At 41.9% G+C, this 25870-nt stretch overlaps 1 pseudogene; it reads left to right on the top strand.

The window, feature by feature from the left end:
- LOC114557931 (complement C3-like) overlaps positions 1-25870 on the top strand; it is a 143284-nt pseudogene that overhangs the window by 11321 nt on the left and 106093 nt on the right.

The following is a 25870-nucleotide window of genomic DNA, read 5'->3' on the forward strand; positions in this document are numbered from 1 at the left end:
TACAAACCTAGAACAGAATAAATGCTAGATGTATGCATATATTATTTAATAAACACTTAAACAATACAAAAACAAAACAACATAATGGAATCTTTGAAAATTTTTTATTATATCAACAATATAGTGGAACTGGGGCACTTCATATCACTCAGGTAGGAAAACATTCAGAGCAAAACAACAAATACGAATGAACTGGCTGAACATTCAACAGGTCTATAGTGAACAAATTCAAATTCCTATTAAAAAGCTGCTATTAAGAGCCATTAGCTCTACTTGCAAGCAAGTATTCTACTTTGAATAAACTTTACCATTTTAGACTCCCCTCCTGGCATTTCACGTGACCAAGTTTCAAACAACTTTGATGCAGCATCCCCATGCAGGACAAGCCTGTGCAATCTATAAAATGGAAAACACATTTTTAAAACCAATTCAATGTGGCACACTAATACAACATTATAAACAATGCATCCTTATATGTAAGATCATATTTCCCTATACCTACCATGCCTTTGGTCATTAGGTGAGGGAACTCTTCGAGGATCTGATCGATGGTCCAATTGTTGTCCCTAATCCACTTGGCCCTGTAGACTGCTGTGTTCGGCATGTAGGTCTCTATCTGGCTGAGGGGCTGAGGATTATTTCTCAACCATTCTTTAAGCTGTGACTCACGTTCGTCTGATATGGTACATTCTGTAAAAAAGAACAAGAAAGTTGTCATTCACTGAAATATGGATGTTTTGCTTCATCAAATAATTTTTCAGTTTAATAATTACCTGGTATGAGAGCCCTTGCTAGAGCGCCATCATCTGGCGTTTGTGGTGGTGTCTGTGCCGTGCTCTGCGACCTGCTGGTTGATCTCAGCCGCTTCCTGACGTTCCGCAGCCTTTCCTCCAGGAATCCAGTGGCCGGCTCTATTCATCTATTGGAGTCACTTTGACATATTACATGGAAGCTATTGAAAAAAAGATGAAATTATATTTCATAAGAATTCATGTCTGAAAAGGGCTTTAGTAGCAATGCAGACTTGATATGCTGTGGATGGGAAAACATATTTCTTACCTTTTAAATCTTTCGACAAGGTCTGGCACTCTGTCAAAGTGTTAATGACAAAGCTATCCATTGATCTGAAACAAACACAAAAAGAGCTTAAGCAAAGATACAATTGCTATTGTATTAACTATTCAGATATCACCATGTAAAAGCAATGCAGACTAACATAAATTAGCAGTTAAGAGCAGTTAGAGTGTCTAGGTATGTATGTGAGTAGATTATTACGTAATTGCACAGTGAATGAGTGAGTGGCTGCCACTCCTTCCCTTCCTTCCTGTTGTGTTCTGTCCTCTTTACCCTATTTCCTCCTCCCCCTGAGTGAGGAGTTGTAGAGTATGATGGCATGAGGGACAAAGGAGTTATTGAGTCTGTTGGTCCTACACTTGGGAAGGAGTGTGTGTGTGTGTGTGTGTGTGTGTGTGTGTGTGTGTGTGTGTCCGTGTCTGTGTCTGTGTACACACCAACATAAGACAGTTACACGTTTTCTGATTGTTCAGCTGTTTGTGTTTCTAATGGCAGATTGAAGTTGTGAATCCTGACGGCACTCCGGCAGAGCATGTTGCCGTGGTGGTCGACCCTGGCCAGGTGAATGGCATTACTGCAGCCAATGGCATGGCAAAGCTTTCTGTCAATACAGAGGAGAGGGAAGGAAAACTGACAATCACCGTAAGTCTACAAATGTGGTTTGCAAATGGAAGCTTAGACCTACATTAATCAACAATTTAGATATTCACAGATTTTTAGCTTCCTTATTATATTATATATTATATATACTGTAAATGCTTGCAAATTAACTGTATGGAAATAATGAACTTCATATTGCCATTATTATGTTTTTTCTCACATTATGTTTAGCAATTTTATATTGCTAGGCTACACTATGTCAGGCAAAGTCACGATAAGTTAGGACAGGATAGAATAGACTCTGAACTTTTCATGAATTCATTATTCAACTGTTGGTATAGTGAATGCTTACCTGTGTGTGTCGTTAATTGCAGGCAAGGACCAAGGATGATCTTATTTCAAATGAAAGGCAAACATCAGCCACCATGGTAGCTCTCCCATATACCACTCAAGGCAACAACTACATCCACATAGGTAAGCAGCCAGGTCTCACGGCAGGTAGTTATATAGTTACGTTATTTTAATCTATTAAGTTGTGGACAGGTTACGTAAATGCCTTTTTTTTCGTGTGCCGATTACGAAATTGAAAGCAATGCATTTTAATGGGAAGCATATTTCGTGATCCCAGAACGCTGACGGTAGCGAGTAATATTGATAAGGCGAAAGTCCGCGTAGGGAGGTTGGTCGGGGTGGTGGATGGGTCAGAAAACAGAAAACACAGGACTTTCACCGGGGATCGCATCCCGTGTGTTGCAGTTCCTTTGTCGCCGTGTCCCGCGTGTGACGGTTCCTTTCCCCGTTCTTCTTTTTTCCTAACCACAACCGTCCAGTTATTGTGGCGTTTCATTTCCCCGTTGTTGTGCCCCTGCGCCCGTAGATCGCATCCTGTGAGTGGCGGCCCGCAAGTGGCGGCCCGTTCCGTTGTTGTGGCCCGGCGTGTGGCGCCTCATTTGCCCGTTGTCGCGTCCCCCAGAGCAGGTTCGAAAAGCGTCACCTGTACACGTTTCTACGAAAAAAACGTCAAAATAAGTCGTTGCATATACACGAAAAAAACGTCAAAATAAGTCGTTGCATATACACGAAAAAAACATCAAAATTGTAACCCGTACACAAATTTATGAATCAAAATAACGTGATTATTACACGACCTGGCGTGAGACCGGGTTGAGGTAAGGGACATAATAACATCAGATTATGAAAAAAAAGTTGGTGGCTTTGGCAAAGTATGCACCATGCACTACTTATTTTCAGTGTCTAACACTCATCACAACATGAAGCTAGTAATCCAAGATGGCATAGCGTGCAGACGTGTGCTTGTATCAGTCCCGGGTTTATATTTGTTTATATTTGTACATAGTGTCTTTTCGTCTTTGTTTCGAGCAAACTTTTTCTGGCATATTGCTGTGTTTTTCCTACATGTAACGTCCGTTGTACCTTGAGGTACCGATTCACTTTCGTAACTTTTTGCAACTTTTTCCCCGCACCTCGGAGCTCCAGCTGGATAGCTAGCTCATTAGCTTCTCCTAGCAGCTGCTCCCCTTTGTTCTTGGGCGGACCACATCTTCCCCGGACTCCATCCGCTGTATCACCAGACTTACTAGTTTTGTTTTTGTCTATTCCTCTTGTCTATCCCTGCTTCCAGTTCTGTGCAAACTTCCACCTGGCATTCTGTTCTGCTCGACTCACTGTATTCGTCTGTGGCTGGCGAGGAATCTACTGGCTCCGGCCTCGGATCCCCACTGTTCACTTTCTGGCTAGCCAGTTAGCTAATCTAGGTACTGCTTCATCGTCCTCAAGCCCAAACAGGACGGACAACATTCATACTCCAGACAACGTCGGCTGTATTACTGATCTTTATTCACTGGACTACCTCGGTCACTTTCTTGCTGCTCCTCTGACCCCTCTCTGGACTATTTATTGTTGTCACTCTCGCTCTGCTGGCTAGCCAGCTGCTGTTAGCCACCAGCAGAGTCAGCTATTGTTAGCCACAAAGCCCGGATAGCGTTCGGACACCAGTCTCCCACGGTATTTCTTTCCATATACTTAGTCAGGCCCAAGCTAAGCTCTGAACACTGTGTGATTGTTTGTTTTCCTACATCTAAAATGATGACTTGTGTAATGCTGGTTTTGCTCTCCTCCATCATCTTACTCATTCAGCCAACCCTGATATTCTAGCCGTGTCTGAATCCTGGCTCAGGAAATCTACTAATAACTCAGAAATAGCAATCCACAATTATAACATTTTCCGTCAAGATAGAACCGCCAAAGGGGAGGGGGGCTTGCAATATATGGTAGAGAGAGCTTACAAAGCTCTGTCATCTTATCAAGGTCCGTACCGAAACAATTTGAACTTATAGTTCTAAAAATTCAACTCTCTAGAAATAAGGCTATCACTGTTGCTGCTTGTTACAGACCCCCCTCAGCCCCAAGCTTTGCCCTGCACCCTCAACCCCAGCCACTCAACTTGCTAAGCTCGATGCCCTCAACCTTACACAAATTATGAATTAGCCTACGAGATACAATCTCAAATCCGTAAACAAAGGCACCCTCATAGATATTGTCCTGACCAACCTGCCCTGTATATACACCCCAGCTGTTTTTAACCAGGATCTCATTGACCACTGCCCGATCGCGTGCATCCGTAATGGGTCCACTGTCAAACAACCACCACTCATCTCAGTCAGACGTCGTCTAAAACACTGCTGTGAACAAGCCTTCCTGACTGACCTGAACCGTGTAGCTTAGAACATTAACCTTATCCCGACAGTGGAGAATGCCTGGATGTCATTCAAAACTGATTTTCTATCTGTCTTAAATAAGCATGCCCCCTGTAAAAGGTTTAGAACCAAGAGTAGATATAGCCCCTGGTTCACCCCAGAGTTGATGCCCTCAACCAACATAAAAACATCCTGTGGCGAACCGCATTAGCCTCAAGCAACCCCCATGACATGCAACTCTTTAAAGAAGCCAGGAACCGATACACTCAGGAAGTTCGAGTAGCTGAGGCTCGCTACTTCAAACTGAAAGTTGCTTCTTGCAGTACCAATTCAAAAAAGTTCTGGGACATTGTAAAAACTATGGAGAACAAGAACACCTCCCAGCTGCCCACAGCTCTGAAATTAGGTAATAATATCACCACTAATAAGTTTATGATAATAGAAAACTTTAATAAGCATTTCGCTGAAGCCAGTCAGGCTTTCCATCAGGCAGCCGGCCCCCGAACAAACTGCTCCACAAACCTTGCTGCTACACGTGGACACCCCCTACCACGCATCTCCTTTACTCCAATCCTGACAGCTGATGTGTTTCAAAATCTGGACCCATACAAATCAGCAGGGCTAGACAACCTGAATCCTAGTTTCCCAAAATTATCTTCAAATATCATTGCTTCCCCCATTACCAAACTGTTTAACCTGTCTCTTGCATCTGCAGAAATTCCCGGAGAATCAAAATCCGCCACAGTCATCCCTCTCTTCAAAGGGGGAGACACCCTTGACCCAATCTGCTATAGACCCTATCAAAAGTCTTCAATATCTTGGTCAATAAACAGATTACCAACCACTGTATCCTTTCCGCTACACAATCTGGATTCCATGCCTGTCATGGCTGTACCACAGCCACCCTCAAGATCATAAACGACATCACAAGGTTTGATTCTCGGGCCGACTCTTTTCTCCATATACATCAATGATGTGGTTCTTGCTGTTGGGAACTCTCAAACCCACCTTTATGCAGACGATACCATCCTGTACACATCCGGCCCCTCATTGGATACTGTGCTATCAAACCTTCAGGAGAGCTTAAATGCTATTCAGCACTCCTTCCGAAAACTCCAATTATTACAAAACTCTAGCAAAACCAAGTTCGTGCTTTTCAATCGATTGTTGCCCACCCCTGCCTATCCGATTAGCATTACCACGCTCGATGGGTTGGAATTAGAAAATGTGGCAGTGTAAAAGGACAGTTCCCTCTCCATCCAGCAACACATAAATCACCTTCAAACTAAAGTTAAGTCTAGGATCGGTATTCTATTCCACAACAGGGCCTCCTTCACTCACGCTGCCAAACTCGCTTTGGTGAAAATGGCAATGTAAAAACTACTGGAAAACTAGCTACTGAAATACTGGCCCTCTGTAGGGTGTCCGGTAAGAACTTGAACCAGAGATGTCTGACTTTGAGATCCAGGAAGATTTATTTATGACTTGAACATGAAGTTAAGTTGGATGTGGTTCTGAAATATAAGCAAAATAATAATGCACTTTAATAAGCATTGACTTACTATGAACATTATTTACCAAACTAAATGTTATAGTCACCAGCATATAACAAGAAACAATTCTAAGAATTACATTAATTTCTCAGTAATAATCAACATAAATATAACATAATGGCTCAGTAACACAAACTAAAACTAAGCCACATCTATTACAGCACATATCCGTACATGGTGCAAACAGTGTAATACACGTTTAATAGCTGAGCACGTGGCTCCACAGCGCTAGTCTGTTTACTGTTGATTGCACGTTACTAGCAAATTGCCCCAACACAACGCGAATATCAACAAGTAATATTAGACAATCTGCACATCTATCAGCTTTGCAATAAGAAACACAGCAACAGCAATATTATCAAGGCGATAATATATCTCTCTCCAAATAAACGCCACGTCGTAACACGGACAAAACTTATCCACATCATAGCAGAACACTTATTGAAATATAAATAAACGTAGTTTTAACATTTACACAGATAATGAGGTAGTAAAACCCATGACAGTTTAGCAAGCTACGGGATAGTTTAAACATACGTTCTGGGCTGCACACATCACTTCAACAAGTCCGAAAACTGGAAAGAAAAGAAAAGTCTGTTTCACAGCTGCTGTGCTCTGTGCTCTTCTCCTGCCTGAGCGTGAGCGATTGGCAGGAGATCAAAGCGATGACTCTCGTCACTGATTGGTCGATCATCTCAGGAGAGAGAGCAAATGTTACTATGGCCTTTTTACAGACAATTTTACTAATTTTAGATTTCAGTGATGTCATATACAGAACTGCCTCAAACTCTCTTCTGAAAAAACTGGATGTAGTCTACCACAGTGCCATACGTTTTGTGACCAGAGCGCCTTATAACACCCACCAATGCAACCTCTATGCATTACTTGGCGGGCCCTTGCTACACACTCAATGCCTAACTCACTGGTATCAACTCATTTACAAATCCTTGCTAGGCAAAGCCCTGCTGTACCTATGCTCACTGGTCACTATAGCTTTACCCAGCCGCAGCCTTCGCTCAAGCAGTTACATCTCCTTGGTCACTCCAAAAGCCCACACCTCCTTTGGATGATACTCCTTCCAGTATCTCTGTCATGCCCCATTGCATAGTTGCACAGATGCACATCTTCACCTGCATTGCACTTTCATATCTGTTTATGCTAATTTGCACTATTCACCCGCCCTTGTATGCTTAACAGTTATTTCTTCCAACCTTTGTTGTCACACAATTTTTGCACATCTATTAATCTACTTTGCTATCTAGACCACAATCTGCACTAACCGTATATTGACTATATTGACTCCTTACTACATTTCAGCATTCATATAATCTGTCTACTCTTGTATACTGTGTTATTACTGATCTTCATCACTACCTAGACCACACTTTGCACTAACTGTACATTGACTCTTTACTACATCTCAGCAATTTATACAGACTGTCTATTCTTGCATATTGTATTATTACTGATATACATCACTACCTAGACCACCATTTGCACTAACTGTAAACTGACTCTTCACTACACCTCAGCATTTATCTAGACTATCTATTCACATTGTGTTAGAACTGATCTAACTCACTAATTGATTATTGACTCTTCATTCGTCACTCACTTGACTCTTTAGACCATCTCAGCAGTGATATAGACTCTCTGTTCATGTATAGTGCATATCCATCAACTTACTTGCACCTCACTATGTGCTGGCATTTGTAATTGCCCCCTTATTCTGCACTTTTTGTAGCATATTGTATTCTGTGTTCTTGTACTGTATTGAATGTGAAACTATTTGTTGTCTTGCATGCCTACGCTTTTCTTGGCCAGGTCGCCGTAGCAAATGAGAACCTGTTCTCAACGGCCTACCTGGTTAAATAAAGGTTAAATAGAAAATAAAATGAAGTTGAAGTTGAAGTTGAAATGTCTTTAATGTCCCCAAGAGGCAATTTGGTTCACAAATGTCACATTTGCAGGTGTGGATTCACCTGAGCTGAAATTAGGAGACAACCTGAAATTCAGCCTCATCCTCAGGAGGCAGGAAACACTAAACAATGACATCACATACCTGGTGAGAGATGTTTTACACCTGCATGTGTGCATATACAACTCTTTTTGTTGCATCCCACAGCCTGTGTAGTCTTTACATGTCGAATAAGAACTGATATTCAAATATGTGTCCGTAGATCCTGAGCAGAGGTCAGCTGGTGAAAAATGGACGTTACAAGAACACAGGTCAAACTCTGATTTCTCTGAATGTTCCCATTACCAAAAACATGCTGCCATCGTTCCGCATCGTAGCCTACTACCACACAAATGGCAATGAAGTGGTATCAGATTCTGTTTGGGTGGATGTAAAGGACTCCTGCATGGGCTCGGTGAGACACACAACACAGATGTAGCCAGTGACGGACTGGGATCAAAAAACACCCTGGCATGTTCAACAGACGGCCCTGTTTTTGTCAATAGCTAGCTTGGAGTGAATCTTTCCACCCACCCCACCACAGTACAATCTTGAATATTTTTGGCTGCATGCATAAAATAAAATTAACCAAAGACAAATAATCAGTAGTGGTCCATAGGGGTCCATAGGGCAGTGGCCCTTCTGGCATTTGCCCATATTCCAGATGGCCAGTCCGTCACTGGATGTAGCTGACTTTAGGAGGGCAAACAAGAACACTCACACACAAATTTATCAAGTTATTTGACATTTCTCAGACACACCGTTTTTTTTTTTCATTTATGTAATTGCTTTAACAAATACAAAACTGTATGTCCCATTTCAACCCAGTCTCACGGCAGTTCATGAAATGGTGACGTTTTTTAATCTATTGATTTGTGTACATGGACACAATTCTCTCCTTTATTTTGTGTTGGTGAGGACGTTATTTAAACTAATGTATTTCAATGGGAAGCATCTTTCGTGATCACATCATGACTACGGTAGCAAGTAGTATGAAAGGCCGAAAATCCGCGTAGGGAGGTTGGTCAGGGGGTGGATGGGTCAAACAACACAGGACTTTCACCCCGGAGACCAGGGATTGTGGCCCGTGTGTGGCGTTTCATTTCGACGTTGTTTTTTCCTAACTACAACCGTCCCGTTGTTGTTGCGTGTCCCCCAGAGACCGCAGATCGTGTCCCGGTGTGTTTCATGTCCTTTCCGCGTTCTTTTTTTTCCTAAATCCAACCTCTGTATAGATGGTTCTCATTACGTGCTGACCACCACAAAATAAACAAGATATTAGTGTCCATGTACACGAATAAATAGATTAAAAGTAACGTCACCATTACCATGAGACCATTGCCAATTTATTGACCTACCTTTTCACATTTAGCTGAGACTGGAGCCATCCGAACCCGTTGCATCCTATGAGCCTCGCAAGAGTTTTGTTCTGAAGGTCACTGGAGACCCAGGGGCCATAGTGGGACTGGTGGCAGTTGACAAAGGTGTCTACGTCCTAAACAACAAGCACCGTCTCACCCAGAAAAAGGTAATTTCTTTATTTTATATTTATCTTTAAAAAAAATAATATTTGAGAGGGGTTTTCATTTAAAAGTGCTTGAAAAATGACACACATGTTGACTTTCAAGTTTGTTAACTTTTGGCTAAAGAAATATCTAGCAAATAAATTGTGTGATTAGATGTACCTCGTGCCATATCAGAACTTTCATATATGTTACAGATACAGTATTTCTGTTCACCTTACAGTACATCCTGTAAGCCTTGTTTGTTTGTATTTGTGTGCGTGAATGACCTCCAACCTGCTCAGGTTTGGGATATTGTAGAGAAGTACGACACAGGCTGCACACCAGGTGGGGGGAAGAATGGTTTGGGTGTGTTCTACGATGCTGGGCTGATCTTTGAGTCCAACACGGCTTCTGGAACTCCCTACAGACAAGGTGACAATACTTTAATTTCCCCTTTCCGGAACATACCCCTCTTTAGGCCTTCATATTGTACCAATGAAATACCTAGTCTAATAAAGAGAAGCAGGCACATATCACACACCTTTATTCATGGCCATAAGTCAAGTGCTTTTTTTTAGGAGTAAGCATGTAGTGCAGGGGTTTTCTAACTTTTTGTAATCAAGAACTTTCGCGGACCACCTCATAAAATATGTCTAAACACAGTCCTACCTGAATTAATCCGCACCTCTTAATAGGCCTACTAGCACTAGTGATGGTTAAATGAAGCTTTGCGAACCACTGTCTTTATTTTCTGAGCTCACTAGATGGCGCTCTCTGTTCAAAGAAAAAGGTAAAAGGAATGGCAATTCAGTGTGTTTTCAAACCCTTTGTTGAATAGAGAGCACCATCAGCTAGTGAGCTCAGAAAGTAAAGACAGTGGTTCACGAAGATTCATTTGACCATCACTAACTAGCACTAAAATTATAACTGGTCATTGCATCAGTACAACAGGTTTTTTTTATTTACTCAAGCACCCAAGGGCATAATCAGGTTCGTTTAAACAACAGGCTTATTTCTATAGCAATGGAGTATTAAATCTATACAGTAATAAGCGATTTTAGGGTTAGTGCCGAGTGCCATTAGCCTATTTTAGTTATCACACAATAACTTGACAATTTAATTTAAATTTAATATCAATATACATATTCTTCATTTTTATGGGAATTTCCTGGCAAAATAAAGGTTCAAAAACTATTATTTCATATTTTATTTTGCTTTTCCACGGACCACCTGCAGTACCCTCACGGACCACTAGTGGTCCGCGGACCACAGTTTGGGAATGACTGATCTAGTGGACAGTAGAAGAACTGCATCTTAAAAGGTCATTTCAACTAAATTACATTATATTTCTTATTCCCCTTTTTAATAGCTTATCACATGCCGTTAAGTGCAGATAAGACCAAGTTAATCAGGGAGACACATTGTGCTATGAAAGTGGATGAAAAAAGGCCAAGATGCCGTTGCACAGATGTCAGCCACTGCTATACCTCTGAGGAGGTGGGTGCTGATAACGCTCTCGTGGAGTGTGCCCGGATGCCACTCCCTTTACACTAAAAGCGTGGATGGTAACCTCACACAGCCGGTGAGACAGCCGCTGTTTCGAAAGAGCCACATGAGTGTTATATAGTGAACAAACAGCTGCTCCGCCTGATGTCTGCCGTGTGTAAAACATACTGAGATAACACACACACTGAGATGCTTATTCCGTTTCTCTGTTATGAGGCAGAAGGAAGAAACCCTCACGGTAAGAAATTCTCGGCCGAAAATAGTTTGTTTTGACTTTCGGCATGAATGAATACTTGTAAAGTAGGCGTTCCCGTCCTCTCTAATAGAAAAGCAGGACAGTGAGACAGACAGCACGCATAAGTCACTCACTCTCCTAGCTGATGTCCCCGAGCCCGAAGCACTGGGATTAAATCCCATAAAGGTGCTAGAGAACGCACAACAGGTTTCTGTCGTCTGATCCCCTTCATCAAACACTTCACTAAGGGATGTGCAAAACCCCTCTCTCTCCACGGTCTTTGTGGCACGAGGAAAAATGCTGCAACAAATGCTTAAATAACTTAGCCAAATCATTATCCAGCAGTGTCTGAGGGTAGGTTAAGACGAGAGGCAGAGGACACAAGGTAGTGTCCGAGCCTGTCTCCACACACCAGCTCTGGAAAGCGGACCGCCGTCAAGCCTAACACGCTGAATGAATAAGGTCGCTAGTCATTCTGTGACTTATGATCCGTGTAATCACATACAGCATAGTGGCTCACACAGTGGGCTCTGCTGTTACAGATCAACATACCTAATTTAATTACAGGGTGGAGCTGTTGCCTAAGTAGCGCAACGAGCCAAAAAAAAGCTCAAAGTAGGCAGCCCACCTGTCACTCAAAGCAGAATGCCCAATGCAGAACTTTAAGCCTGAATATAGTTTTTTGGGGTGAGTTATAAAAAGGAATCAGTCCTAAAATGTTAAATTATGCTGTAAAGTTGTGCATTTTAACATGGGGGGCTAAGGGGATTGAGAAGAACCAGCCTCAAGTGGCCACTCGATGAACTGCTGTTTTTGGCACTTCCGCATTGGCTTAATTTTTCATCACCGGAGGTTTCCTCTTGGTTTGACCAGATAAAGGACCTCACTGATTGTAGGAGTTTTATATACAACTATACCATGCAAAAGTTAGGTCTACTTTCCAACCTTGTTGGGTTCTGTTAAAGATCTTGTGTGTGATACGTTTCCAGAATTAAAATGTCCGGCCCCCAGCAGGAGGAAACGATCCGCTACTATAATGGACGTAACAACCAGCTTAGGTAAGAACCACAGCTCTAAACTACCCAATAACCACATCTTCATTCATCTTCTGTCACAGACTTCAGGCTCTCCACAATGTTTGGAGTTAGACATGTTTGTGGTTGTCTTTGTAATGCTTTCCAGTTCACCATTTTTCTTTTACTTTATGTCTTCTTCCTCTGTCATTCCTCCACAACCCTCTTTCTTCCCAGTGAGTCAATATCAAGACCAACTCCAACGTGAGTGTTGTTTGGATGGCATGAGGAACACCCCCCTCTCCTACACCTGTGAGAGGCGAGCCGAGTACATCAGTGATGGTGAAGCCTGTTCCGCAGCCTTCCTGCACTGCTGCAAGGAGCTGGAAACCCAACGAGCTGAGAGGAAGGAGGATAGCCTCATTCTGGCTCGCAGTAAGACACAGGGACAAGGGATGGGGGGGGGAGCCCTGGGTGGTTATTCGGTCATTCTGGTAGTTAGAAGATAGTCAAAACCATAACATTTTTAATGACACTTTACTTTAGGTGAGGAGGATGACAGTTACATGGACAGCAATGAAATTGTTTCTCGCACCAACTTCCCTGAAAGTTGGCTGTGGTTAGATGTGACTCTGCCTGCTTGTCCTCGACATACACCTAACTGGTGAGTCAACCGGAATACAGACACAAACAATACACTGATTCATTATGACACCACTAGGATTTAAACATTTTTATTTTACTTTTACTGTTAACACTTTTCTTTGTTTCAGTGTCACCACATCAGAGCCGAAAACTGTTCATTTGCAAGACTCAATCACAACCTGGCAGTTCACTGGAATTAGTCTGTCAAGAACTCACGGTGAGGAGTCAGTGACTAAAAGCTGTCTTGTGCTTTAGTTGTGCTGCTATCCTTAACCCTTGTGTTGTCTTCCATCAACCAACAAGCAACCTTTTTTTTTCTAGGTCAAAATTTTAAATTAAAACTTTTTGGTCATCGTTTTGGTTGTCTTTTTTCGACACTTTTGTCACTTTTCCCCCAATGTTTTTGGCACTTTTTTCAGCGTTTTTTTTTTATCATTTTCTTTTTTTCAAATGCCATAAAATTTAATACAACACCCAAATTCAATGAAAGTAGTGGACTGATAATTTACAAAACTAGTTGTATGGAACAATCCACATTGTTTTTTGGTTGAAAGAAACTCAAATTATAGCATCAATATCAATATCGCAGCAAACAAAGATATACAGTATCTCACAAAAGTGAGTACACCCCCACATTTTAGTAAATATTTCATTATATCTTTTAATGGGACAACGCTGAAGAAATTACACTTTGCTACAATGTAAATTATTAAGTGTACAGCTTGCAGTGTTGGGAAGGATACTTTCAAAACGTATTTCGTTACAGAATACAGAATACATGCCCACAAATGTAATTTGTAACATATTCCGTGAATACTTGGATTACTTCAGGATTACTTCCACATTGAATTGCGTTTTATAAGTGTAGGAATGTGACCATCACATCCAGCTTACTAAACAGGCATATTATGGTGTGTTCTTTTTATTCCAACTGGCTGAATGTGTACCTGAACAAGCAGATAGATTATTGTATTGGTAGTCCCGAACTGCCTACTACAAAAATCTAACCGCGGTCTAAGCTACCACAAGCTAATTTTAGCTAACGTTAGTTAGTATGTCAAACAGGGCTATAGTCTTTAAACGGCTCTGGAGCTAGTACATCAGCACCTAGGAGAATGTAAAGTCGCACGTCAATGTTAAAATAGCAAGGTGACCTGTAAAACTACAGCAGACGACTACCCTTGGCTAATTAAAAAATAACTTACTTTAAGATGCTTCTTCAGGTTAGAAGTGGAGTAATTTGGAGCTGAAAGGAGGTTGGTTGCTGGCAAGCAGAGGCTGCACGGCACAGTTAGCTGTATTTCATTCTCCCCGTTCGTTCTTTAATGTGAAATGCTGTTTGAATTTCCAAGATAGAAACTTATTGCTGCCCTGGCTCTGTCGTGCCGGTTCCGACTCCATTGTGACAGATCACGCAAATAGCTATTTCTTTCTATTTCATATCGGGGCTTCTGGAAAATGCATTAAGTTGCCTTAATTTATTCAGAGTGAATAAACTCGTGAAACGGAGAAGTATTGTCATGTAATCCATTGATTTTAACAATGTAACTGTATTCTAAATACCAACTATTTAAATTGTAACTGTAACGGAATACAGTTATTCATAATTTGTATTCTGAATACGTAACGCCGTTACATGTATTCCGTTACTCCCCAACACTGAGCTTAGCGCAGGGGCTAATGGATCTGAAGTGTCTCTTAACATTACCCCACTAATAATGCCCGAAATGATACCAAACGTCTACAGTAGTACAAATAGGTTATGTACTCATAAAACGATGGATTGTAAAGTTTGTAAGTACACCAGAAGTTTATGTAAATAACACTTGCCTGCTGGCTTCTGCTCTCTGTTGTTGTTGCTGCTGTGAGACGAGTGCTTAGGGCCGTCTACAAATTACAACACCGAAAAGAGATGCAACAAAAATATTTATTAATTTAATGATTAAATAAGGTAATGTCTCCAAACTTACTTCAATTACAACTTGTCTTCTGCTAGTTATACTACAGCACTTACTTTAAAAAATAAGTTAAATTAAAAAATATTTTTGTTGCATCTCTTTTCGGTGTTTGTTGTAATTTGTAGACGGCCCTAAGCACTCGTCTCACAGCAGCAACAACAACAGAGAGCAGAAGAGAGCAGGCAAGTGTTATTAACATAAACTTCTGGTGTACTTACAAACTTTACAATCCATCGTTTTATGAGTACATAACCTATTTGTACTACTGTAGAAGTTTGGTATCATTTCGGGCATTATTAGTGGGGTAATGTTAAGAGACACTTCGGATCCATTAGCCCCTGCGCTAAGCTATTCAGCGGCTAACGCTACTCTACGCTAACTCTCCCAATGTTAGACCCAGGTGAAAAAAGCTTCTGGGGGTAGTGTTTGGCTCGAGGTCATGGTTCAAAGGACCCTAGGGTGAAATTATTCCAAACCATCACTTTAATGGCTGTGTTTTATGTTATTTTGAGGGGACAGCACATTTACACTGTTATACAAGCTGTACACTTAATACTTTACATTGTAGCAAAGTGTAATTTCTTCAGTGTTGTCCCATTAAAAGATATAATGAAATATTTACTAAAATGTGAGGGATGTACTCACTTTTGTGAGATACTGAAGATATAGATATATAATATATATAAAAGATATAGACGAGTAATGGCCTGAGCTATGAATGACGTCATACTCCCTTTGTGTGATGTAATCCAAACTTCTCTGTTCTTTGTTTTGATAGCCGGTCCGGTCAGGAGTGCATGTTAGTGCATTTTGGCTGTAAAAAAAACACAAATAATGTATTTATCCCTCTCATTTTATAGGAATCTGTGTTGGCGAGCCGTTAGAGGTCATTGTCCGGAAGGAATTCTTCATTGATCTCAGGCTGCCGTACTCTGCTGTCCGTGGAGAGCAGCTGGAAATTAAGGCAATCCTCCATAACTACACCCCCGAGCCTATCACTGTAAGTCCATGTTACTCTGCTCTGGTGTCTCAGGTGAGAGCCAATGAGACTATGATATTTTATTAGGAGTAGGGTCGGGTATTGTTTGGTTTTTTTCTGAAACCGGTGCTAAAACAATACTTTTAAAATGGTGCCTGAACCTAAATATATATATAATATATTCATAATGCATATAATATAAAATATAAAAAAGCAGCACAAAACGACAGTTGCTGACATTAAAGAACTTTGTTAGAAATCACCACACACACAGGCCTGAAATACACACACACATGCTCAGGACCTGTTCATGCACAAATGGAGAGATGTCTGAGTGAGTGGGCTGCCAGTGCTGGACCAGCACCCTGAGCGGTTGGGGGGTACGGTGCCTTGCTCAAGAGCACCTGGCAGTGCCCAGGAGGTGAATGGGCATCTCTCCAGCTACCAATCCACACTCACACTACACACTACATATATTGTATAAAATGAAGTTGCTTAATAAACCGGGCCTATAATAACGTGTAGGGCGGCCCTAAGCCTTTATACATACCTGTTTTGCATAGAATACTAAGCTATTTAAAATAGTCTAATAAGTGTTGGCATGATTTAATAAAACCTGTTTTAATGTTAAACATGTGGCACAATTGATCCTTAGGATTAACTCTTTTTGTGGATGACCTTAGTGGCTACCTCACCTAAAGGCCAGTAAGCAGTGGGGATTTATAATTGCTAATATTATGTTGGATCCATGTTAAGACTTTTTAGTTTTTGAAAAAACTTACAATAATTTGGAGGCCCCCATGCATCGACTCTGAGGACCCCCTAGGACCCCCCTATTGAAGATCCCTGCTCTACAGGGAAATACAGTCACACTTTACACTGCTTAACATAAGCTGTCAGCATTTTAACCATTTCAGCTGTTAAATCCAGCTACTAGCTAACGGTAACGTAGCATCCCGAGCAGCGACGCTTCTGAAGAATAAAAAAGTCAGGCACTGAAACTGTCGTTGTTATTCGGTCCCGTTACTACCATTTACGTCGGAACCGGTGCCCTGTTGGCACTGCGTTTCGGTACCCAACCCTAATCAGGAGTTTGCAATAAAAGGGTAAAGACAACAGGCAATATTTACAGACAGTGTATGTGTGTGTGTGTGTGTGTGTGTCTCTCTGTGTATGTGTGTGTGTGTGTGTGTGTGTGTGTGTGTGTGTGTGTGTGCACGCATCAGTCACGGGGGGAACGGAGCAGCCCCGCCCGCTGCAGAGAGCCGACAGGATTGAAACAGCAGCCGCTGACTTTAGATTGAAAAATCGTCACAGCGTACACTGATGTTAAAATGAATACAGGTTGGCAGGACAATCTGAGATGTTTTGCACGTTCTTTCGCTGTACGTTTTGTTGGTAACTTGTCCACACCTCTTCTTTCGCGCGAGAGGGAAACACTCTGTCTGAGGTCACATACGGGCACCTAACGGGCACGAGGCTACATTGCGCATGCGTCGAACCGAGACAAGCGGACCGAACGGTTCGGATGTTTTTTCATAAACTGTACCACCCCTACTTTCTACAATGGGAGGATTGTTCTGCATTGAGTACTTTTACTTTAAATACTTTAAGTACATTTCCCTGATGATACTTACATACTTTTTACTTGCACTACACATACTTCAGTCTTTTTCACCATCTTTGTCTCATTTTTAAGGTGCGTGTGGATCTGAGTGAAGAGGAGCATGTGTGCAGTTCAGCCTCTAAACGTAGAAGGTATCGCCAGGAGGTCAAGATGGGGGCCAAAACTACACGAGCTGTACCCTTCATCATTATTCCCATGAAAGAAGGAAAGCGTAACATTGAGATCAAAGCAGCTGTTAAAGATTCTGGGCTCAATGATGGAATCATAAAGAAGCTGCTGGTGGTGGTAAGTAGGGTTGGGTATGGTTTGGTTTTTTTCTGATACCGGTGCTAAAATGATACTTTTAAAACGATGCCGGTGCCTAAACGGTGCCTGAACTGATACTTTTTAAGAAAGTAAAAAAAGAAAAGAAAAAAGAAGGGTACTAAACAACAGTCGGCATCATTAAAGGACGGCTTGTTTATTGCTAAGGCCAAATGGTCAAAATTAGTGTAGGTTTAAAAACGTGATCGTTGACCAATTCTGGCCTGGCCCCAGAGGCCAAAACCCTATCTGACTTGGATGGAGTCCAGATCCTCTCAGCTCTGCTGTCCCGTCCTTTCGGCCCCCTCCACGATGTCACTCCCTGTATGGAATGATACTTTTAAAATGGTGCCGGTGCCTAAACGGTGCCTGAAACTCTGCCTAGCAAACAGACGAAAGTCCCGCCAGACATCTGATGTCTGCTATTCTGCACCTCATCCTTTTAATGCATCTTCGCCAGTCCCCTGGCCCATCCCTGGACATGCTGCTATCAGTTGGATGAAGTCCAGATCCTCTCAGCTCTGCTGTCCTGTCCTTTCGGCCCCCTCCACCATGTCACACACTGTATGGAATGTTACCTTGACTTTCTCCACTCCCAGTCCAGAACAAACAGTTGTTACTTTTGGGATATTTTATGGTTGCATTCCATTGATCAAATGTGTACACTGCGTACCAAATATTTTACAATGTTCATATTACTGTGTTACTTGTGTATTTCTCTATCTCTTGCAGGCTTAGGAGTGATGAAAACCAACATGCACCACACTTCCCACTTCCCGATCTTACATTCTGTTCAAATTATCTTTCCAATGTCCTGATACTCCCTTCCAAATGTTACCGAGCCAGATGGCTTCTCATAAGATCAGGGAGGGCAGGGGACAATGGGTCATTCATGATCTTAGACCTTCTTCACACATTTATTGACAAAATATATCCTACACTAGTCTGTGTTGTTTTTCCGACAGCGGCAGCTGCAGACTGCTTAACGTCCCGCTGTTGGACCCTCTACAGTGAAATGCAGTCACACTTTACACCATTTAGCTGTCTGCATTTTAACTGTGTTTAATCCAGCTGCTAGCTAGCGGTAGGCTAACATTACCTGCTGTCAAGTGTAGTATGTTAACTAGCCTCACGTGCAGCGATGCTTCTGTTGCTCTAACATCTGTTTCAGAGCATCAGAGAGCAGTGCAGAAGGCATATCAGTGGCACCGGAATGAGGCACCGAAATCTGCGTTGCTATTCGGTCCGGTAGATACCGGTCGTTAAGGCACCGGTGCCGTATTAGTACCGGGTCTCCCTAGTGGTAATAGAAAAGAACAGCCAACTCCCATGTTAAAGTCAGTGTAGGAAATAGAGGTGTCAGAAAAAAATCTATACACTTGAGTATCGTGATATTTTATTTTGCAATATAATTTCTAATGTTTTTCCTCACTGTTGCTTTTCCAGCCTGAAGGCGTACTGGTTAAATTTCCTCAGATTATAAATCTAGACCCCACTACTAAAGGTGTAGGTGAGTTTATCCATTAAATAGCCACATTGTGTAGTAATTATGTAATATTAAATTTTCACCATTTGCTACCTGATCTCCCAACTTGCCCACTGTTTCTCCCTTTAGGTGGTAAACAAAAAGAAACTCTCAACAGTGGAATTCCTGAAAAATATTTGGTCCGAAACGCACCTACTAGCACCCAGATCTCAGTGACAGGTCAGATATAATGTCATATTTCGGCATGTTATGGCATACAGTGCCTGTACAATGAACTCTACGTAGGTACTTATTGGTACTGTATTGTTCTTAATGTTGTTATTAGTGATATGACCACCTCTACTGGTTGGATTTTAGTTTCGCTTAATTGTTCCTGTTTTGTATGTGTGTGTGTGTGTGTGTGTATGTGTATGTGTGTGTGTGTGTGTGTGTGTGTGTGTGTGTGTGTGTGTGTGTGTGTGTGTGTGTGTGTGTGTGTGTGTGTGTGTGTGTGTGTGTGTGTGTGTGTGTGTGTGTGTGTGTGTGTGTGTGTGTGTGTGTGTGTGTGTGTGTGTGTGTGTGTGTGTGTGTGTGTGTGTGTGTGTGTGTGTGTGTGTGTGTGTGCAGGGAGAGAACAAGTTTCTGTGCTGGTGGAGAATGCCATTAGTGGGAACTCTATCGGTACTCTGATCGTCCAGCCCAGCGGCTGTGGAGAGCAAAACATTGCTAGCATGACCCTACCAGTCATTGCAGCCACATATTTGGACAAAACCAGCCAGTGGGAAACTGTGGGCTTTCAGAAACGTAACGAAGCCCTCCAACACATCAAGACCGGTGGGCTCAAAGATGTATTTATTTGCACAGATACCGGAAATCTTAATAATTGGTTGATTCCCCTCCGTGTGGGATTTTAAAGTTTCTTATTGAAAATTGAAATTTCTTTTATTTGAAATGACCCCTTGAGATGTAACATCTCGTTTTCGACGGGGTCCTTAAAGGCAAAAATATACAGTACATTCACAATTAGACAAGACAGTTAACAAAACAATTTGAGGGGACCTCAAGAAAAACATACATCACAGACATACATACATACTGACAAAGGCTCTCCATCACACCAAAACCACCTATATCCTCCCCATTCCAACCATTAAATATTAGACAATAAACAGTTAAGGTCATCCACATAGACAATTAAAAAAATCTAATAATAATAATCATAATAATAATAATAAATACAAAATATCAAGCATGAGGAAAACAGTTGCAGCTTGTATGCAAATAATTAATAAGAAACATCTTAAACTAGTGAAAAGAGGAGATCGATCTAAAAGACCTAGGTAAACCATTCCAATCAGAAGGGGTTTTAAATTTAAAGGCTCTCCTCCCAATTTCTTTGTATATATATATTGATAGATAGAAAGATAGATAGATTTATTTTTACTGATCCCAAAAAAGGGAAATTCCGGTGTTGCAGCAGCAAAAATATCAGACACACATCACACATACAGAATATACATGAAGTAAAAGAATACAATATACATTAAATAATATGGATAATAATAATAATAAGTTAGGAACAAATAGTTTAAAATATCTGTAAGTTGGGAATAAAAACTGTACAACTGTTTAAATAATATTAATAAAGCTGTAGGTAAACAAACCTATTGTGCAAGTTACACTTAGTGCAGTTGTGATGTCCAAGAGTCTTATCTGTCACTCAGTGAAGAAGTGTTAAATAGTTTGATTGCCTGTGGTAGGAATGATTTCCTGTTGATGTCCGTGCGATATCGAAGCTGTCGGAGCCTCTTAGAGAAGGTGCTCCTCTGTTGGACCGGTGTGGGGTGGAGAGGGTGGTCGGGGTTATCCATGATAGATAACAGTTTATTCAGTGACCTCCTCTCCACCACAGCTTCAAATGTGTCCTGTTTTCAGCCAATAACGGAGCCAGACTTCCTGATCAGTTTGTTCAGTCTGTTGATTTTCCAGTTCAGCCTGTTGTCGATGTTGACACCCAGGTATCTGTACTCCTCAACCATGTCCAAGTCTCCACCCAGGATGCAAAGGGGCTGCGGAGCCGTTCCCTTTCTCCTAAAATCAATCACCATCTCTCTGGTCTTATCCACGTTCAGCAGCAGGTTCTTACCAGTCCACGCCACAAAGTTGTCCACCAGCGCTCTGAACTCCCCCTCCTGTCCATCCCTTATACACCAACAACTGCAGAGTCATCAGAGAACTTCTGTAGGTGACATGACTCTGAGTTGTACTGGAAGTCTGTGGTGTATAAGGTGAACAGAAAGGAAGACAGCACAGTCCCCTGTGGAGCCCCCTCCAGATTTCAGGCTTGGCCCCCGGCAGCAGCACAGGTCAACACAGCGCTATCAGCTGATCGCGTGTGTAAACAATAGTCCCGCTGCCTTGTGCGTAACACGTTGTTACAAAAAACGACCAAAGTAAGAATAGAACTAAAAGAAAAGTTCCGAAGTTGACAGAAGCCATCTCAACACAGATGTTCTAAGTGAACATAAAAAAAGAACTTCACTTAAGATCAAAAAAATTACTAAAAACACACAAAATACACATACATATCAGGAGCTGCTGCAACAGGCTACCGCACGACACAGCGTCATCTTGCATCTTGATATGTGGGTTAGAGAAGAAAAGATGGTTTGATTGGTAGACTTGGTATCAAAAAGGCAATGTGGTAGACAGTAATGCATGCCATCACTGCCCCACATAGACAAGCTAGGGACACTGAGAATGAATAGTCTCAAAGCAAGACTCAGACTACCATGTAGTAACCTAGATTGTCAGTACAAACAAAAACCTATGCCAAATATGCTATAATCACAGAGAAAACATGTAACAAGACTTCTCAAATTGGTTGTATGTGCTGTTTGTGTCCAGGCTACCAGAATGAGCTTGTCTTCCGTAAAGGTGATGGGTCTTTTGCTGTTTGGATGGATAGAGAGAGCAGCACCTGGTGAGGCATCCAAACATCCATGTTACATAATTGTTTACACATTCTCCTCTAACTTAGATCCTGACTATGTGACAATGGTGTATTACATCTGCATATACATGGAACTAAAGTATTACACATTCTCCTCTCCTCTCCTCTCTAAGGCTGACAGCGTATGTTGCCAAGGTGTTTGCCATGGCTGACAATCTGGTGGCAGTGCAAAAAGAGCACATCTGTGAAGGGATCAAGTTTCTGATTCTCAGGGCACAGCAACCTGATGGCTTGTTTAGAGAAGTTGGAACGGTTAGCCACGGAGAGATGATTGTGCGTATACTGATTTCATTGACATCTAATCTTAACCCCTGATTTCCACTAACTGCAGAACACCTGCATGTCGGCTCTGTGCTCCATCGTCTATCAATACCCACCAGGTCCGGATTTTTTGCAAAACGGCTGCGGCCACGACTGACAGCTGAAGTCACGAGGACCCACGAGATTGCGAATTCATGTATGATCGCGCGATATAACAGGATGTAGTTTCTATAAACAGAACCACAAAACCAACAACAGTTTGTTTCCATCCAATCTGATGTTTTGAAGGTGTAGTGCAGGGAAATATTTAGTTTCTGTGCTCGACTTCATGTCCTGCACTATCTGCCCTGTACTGAATTGCTGCGGAGCTCTCTGGCATCCAGCAAAAACAGAAGCTCTGCATATCTGCTCCGGAGCTGGGACGGAGTCGGTACGCAGCCGTTCTGCAGTCAGTGGAAATCAGGGGTTAATCCTGGTGCTACAAAAACAGCTGATCGAGATGAATACAATTACATGTTTGTATGAATATGAAAAACTATGTGTGTGTGTGTGTGTGTGTGTGTGTGTGTGCGTGTGTGTGTGTGTGTGTGTGTAGGGTGATGTGAGAGGCACAGATTCAGATGCCTCCATGACGGCCTTCTGCCTCATTGCCATGCAGGAGTCTCGCACACAATGTGCTGCCTCTGTTAATGTGAGTACTTCATCTGCAAACAGTGTGTTGTCTTTTTCCCTCACCTCTTTCATTTCATTTACAGACTCCACACAAAGTTCATGTGCTAGTCATCTTAGTCTTTTTTAAACATTATTATGAGCGACACAAAGTTCATGTGCTAGTCATCTTAGTCTTTTTTAAACATTATTATTAGCCACTTACGTTAAAGGGATACTTCACCGATTTAACATTGAGCTTTGTATCAGTAGAAACACGGTAGTATTTTTGAATGACCCTGCTTCCTTCCCTCCCTCATGTCCCCCTGAGACCAGAGATCTCTGTATTTTGGGTCTGGAAAGAGTCTTCCGATGACGCTAAATAACGATTTTTGCGTCATCGGAAGATTCTGTCCAGACCCACAATACAGAGATCTCTGGTCTTAGGGGGACATGAGGCATTTTTGGACTACAGGCAGCTAGTTCCGCATGTTTTGCAAAGCATCGCTGCATGTGACGCTAGTTAACATAATACACTTGGCAGCAGGTAATGTTAGCAGGTAATGTTAGCCTACCGCTAGCTAGCAGCTGGAGTAAACACGGTTAAAAAGCTGATAGTTAAACAGTGTAAAGTGTGTCTGTATTTCACTGTAGAGAACAACAGCGGGACGTTCAACAGTCTGCAGCTGTCGTTGTCGGAAAATCAAAACAGATGATGCGCTCACTTTAAACTAGTAAGCCTTGCGATGCATTCAAAGTGTAAAATAACCCATCTGGTGGTTGTTTTTGTCATTCAACAGGACTTTACTGGTGACATACATTATTGTTGTAAGTTATAGTTATTACTTTATTATTAAATAATTTCATTTTAACCATATGGCCTTAGCAATAAACAAGCCATTCTTTAATGTCGCCTTTCAGGCACCGACACCGTTTTAAAAGTATCGTTTTATCACCGATATCAGAAAAACCCAAACCATACCCAACCCTAGTCAGAGCAGATAAAGACATGGTTTAATCCATTCCTTACATTTTTCTTTTGTTCTCTGTATCTCTGCTTTTAAATAATGTAGCAGATTAACAAAGACATCCCATTTTCACACCACAGACACCTCTCTGACACGAGTGGTGCTTAATGAGGCCTCGTTTTTGCAGTAATGTGATTGTTGACATGTCGAAGTGAGGCACCAAAATATCTTGCTGCCTTTCAATCCAGTCTCAGCTATTGTCCAAGGTTAAAATGCTCTGGCATTCCTTAACAGAAGTGGATATTTGAAATAGATGCACTACTGTTATCTGACCCATCTGACAGCCTTTTATGCTTACACTCTCCTTCCTTTCTTTTCCTTCTGTCCAGAGTCTGCCAGGCAGTATAGACAAAGCAGTGAACTATCTGGAAAGGCGTCTGCCCCGCCTCACCAACCCATATGCTGTTGCCATGACGTCGTATGCCCTGGCCAATGAAAACAAACTGAACAAGGAGATCCTCTACAAGTTTGCTTCCCCAGGTGTCATCACACAGCAACATTTTTAAACTAAACAGAACTGATAATGTTATTTTTCAGCCATATAGTGTCCTGCTTAGTAGCCTAGAAATATAGACGCACCCTAGTGGCAACAAATGTAATTTGAGGCCAGGGTCAGTCTAGCAATTCTCCGTTGGCTTGCGAGCTGGAAAAACCAAACTCTGGTCAGGCCAATCACATCATGTATAGAGTCGAAGGGCGGGCTTAACATAATGACGGCAGAGTTGCGACAGTTCCGCGTGAATTCCCTGCTACTTGAAAACAAAGAAGATGGCTGCTGCTGCTGGAGAACAGTGGTCTTTGGAATCAGCTTTGGCCGCGGCTCTGGAAGACTTGGAGTTCAGCTTTTCTTTGAGAAAAGAACAAAGAACGGCACTGAAGTAATTCTTAAAAAAGGAAGATGTGTTCGGAGTTTAAAGTTTAATCTATCAACTAGCGTTGCTCTGGTTGGTTGAAGCGCTATCCTATAACATGCAGAGGGAATTTGAAAGACAACTGTTTATCCCGCCCCTCAGATTGAGCCCTGCCAATGCCAGATGTTTCCGCAAATCCTTGCTGTTACCTCCAACCATCTCTGAATGCTTGTCCCTGCTGTAGTCATCTTCGGCAAGAATTCCCTGTAATGATGTTGTTGCTTTCACGTCATAGTTGGGGATTTTAACATGACACAGAGCCATTGTTTGCACTGTTCTACCCCTGTTGATAATCGATGGTAGCTTACGGTCATTTCTCGGTCCTTTCTTCTTTCTGTAGCTGCTGCATCCAGGCACCAAACACCATGGAGGCAGTTTGTGTATTTATATTATTTAATCAGTTTGATCAAAGAGTAAAATATAAGAGGCGACTTTCTATCTTTTTGTACACAGAACCGTAGGTTTGGGAATAGACCTCAACACTCCCACCCACAGCCAGTTTCAGAAGTAAAAATCCCATTGATTTTCTCCATAAACATTTTGATTATCATCCATAATGTCTAAGCCATCCGAGGTAGACTGACCACGAGCTACGAGGTTGTGAAACGAAAGTCTCTGCTCCTGTAGAAGCCATACGTTTGTATGAAATCAACCTTATTTTAAGAAAAACATGTTTTATCCTTGATCTTATGGAGAAAAACTACACTACCCACAATCCTAAGCATAACAGCAACGTCTCTGATTGGTCCAACTCACTGTTATCATAGAAACATTTACCCTACCCGCGAAACCACAAACAGCTAGAGCAAGCTTCTACCATTGAAGTCTACGATAGTTTCTCTACACAGTGTTGGACCTTTTGCCTTTTTGGC

Source organism: Perca flavescens, chromosome 6 (genome assembly GCF_004354835.1).
Source record: "Perca flavescens isolate YP-PL-M2 chromosome 6, PFLA_1.0, whole genome shotgun sequence".
In the NCBI taxonomy this organism is placed as follows: Eukaryota; Metazoa; Chordata; class Actinopteri; order Perciformes; family Percidae; genus Perca; species Perca flavescens.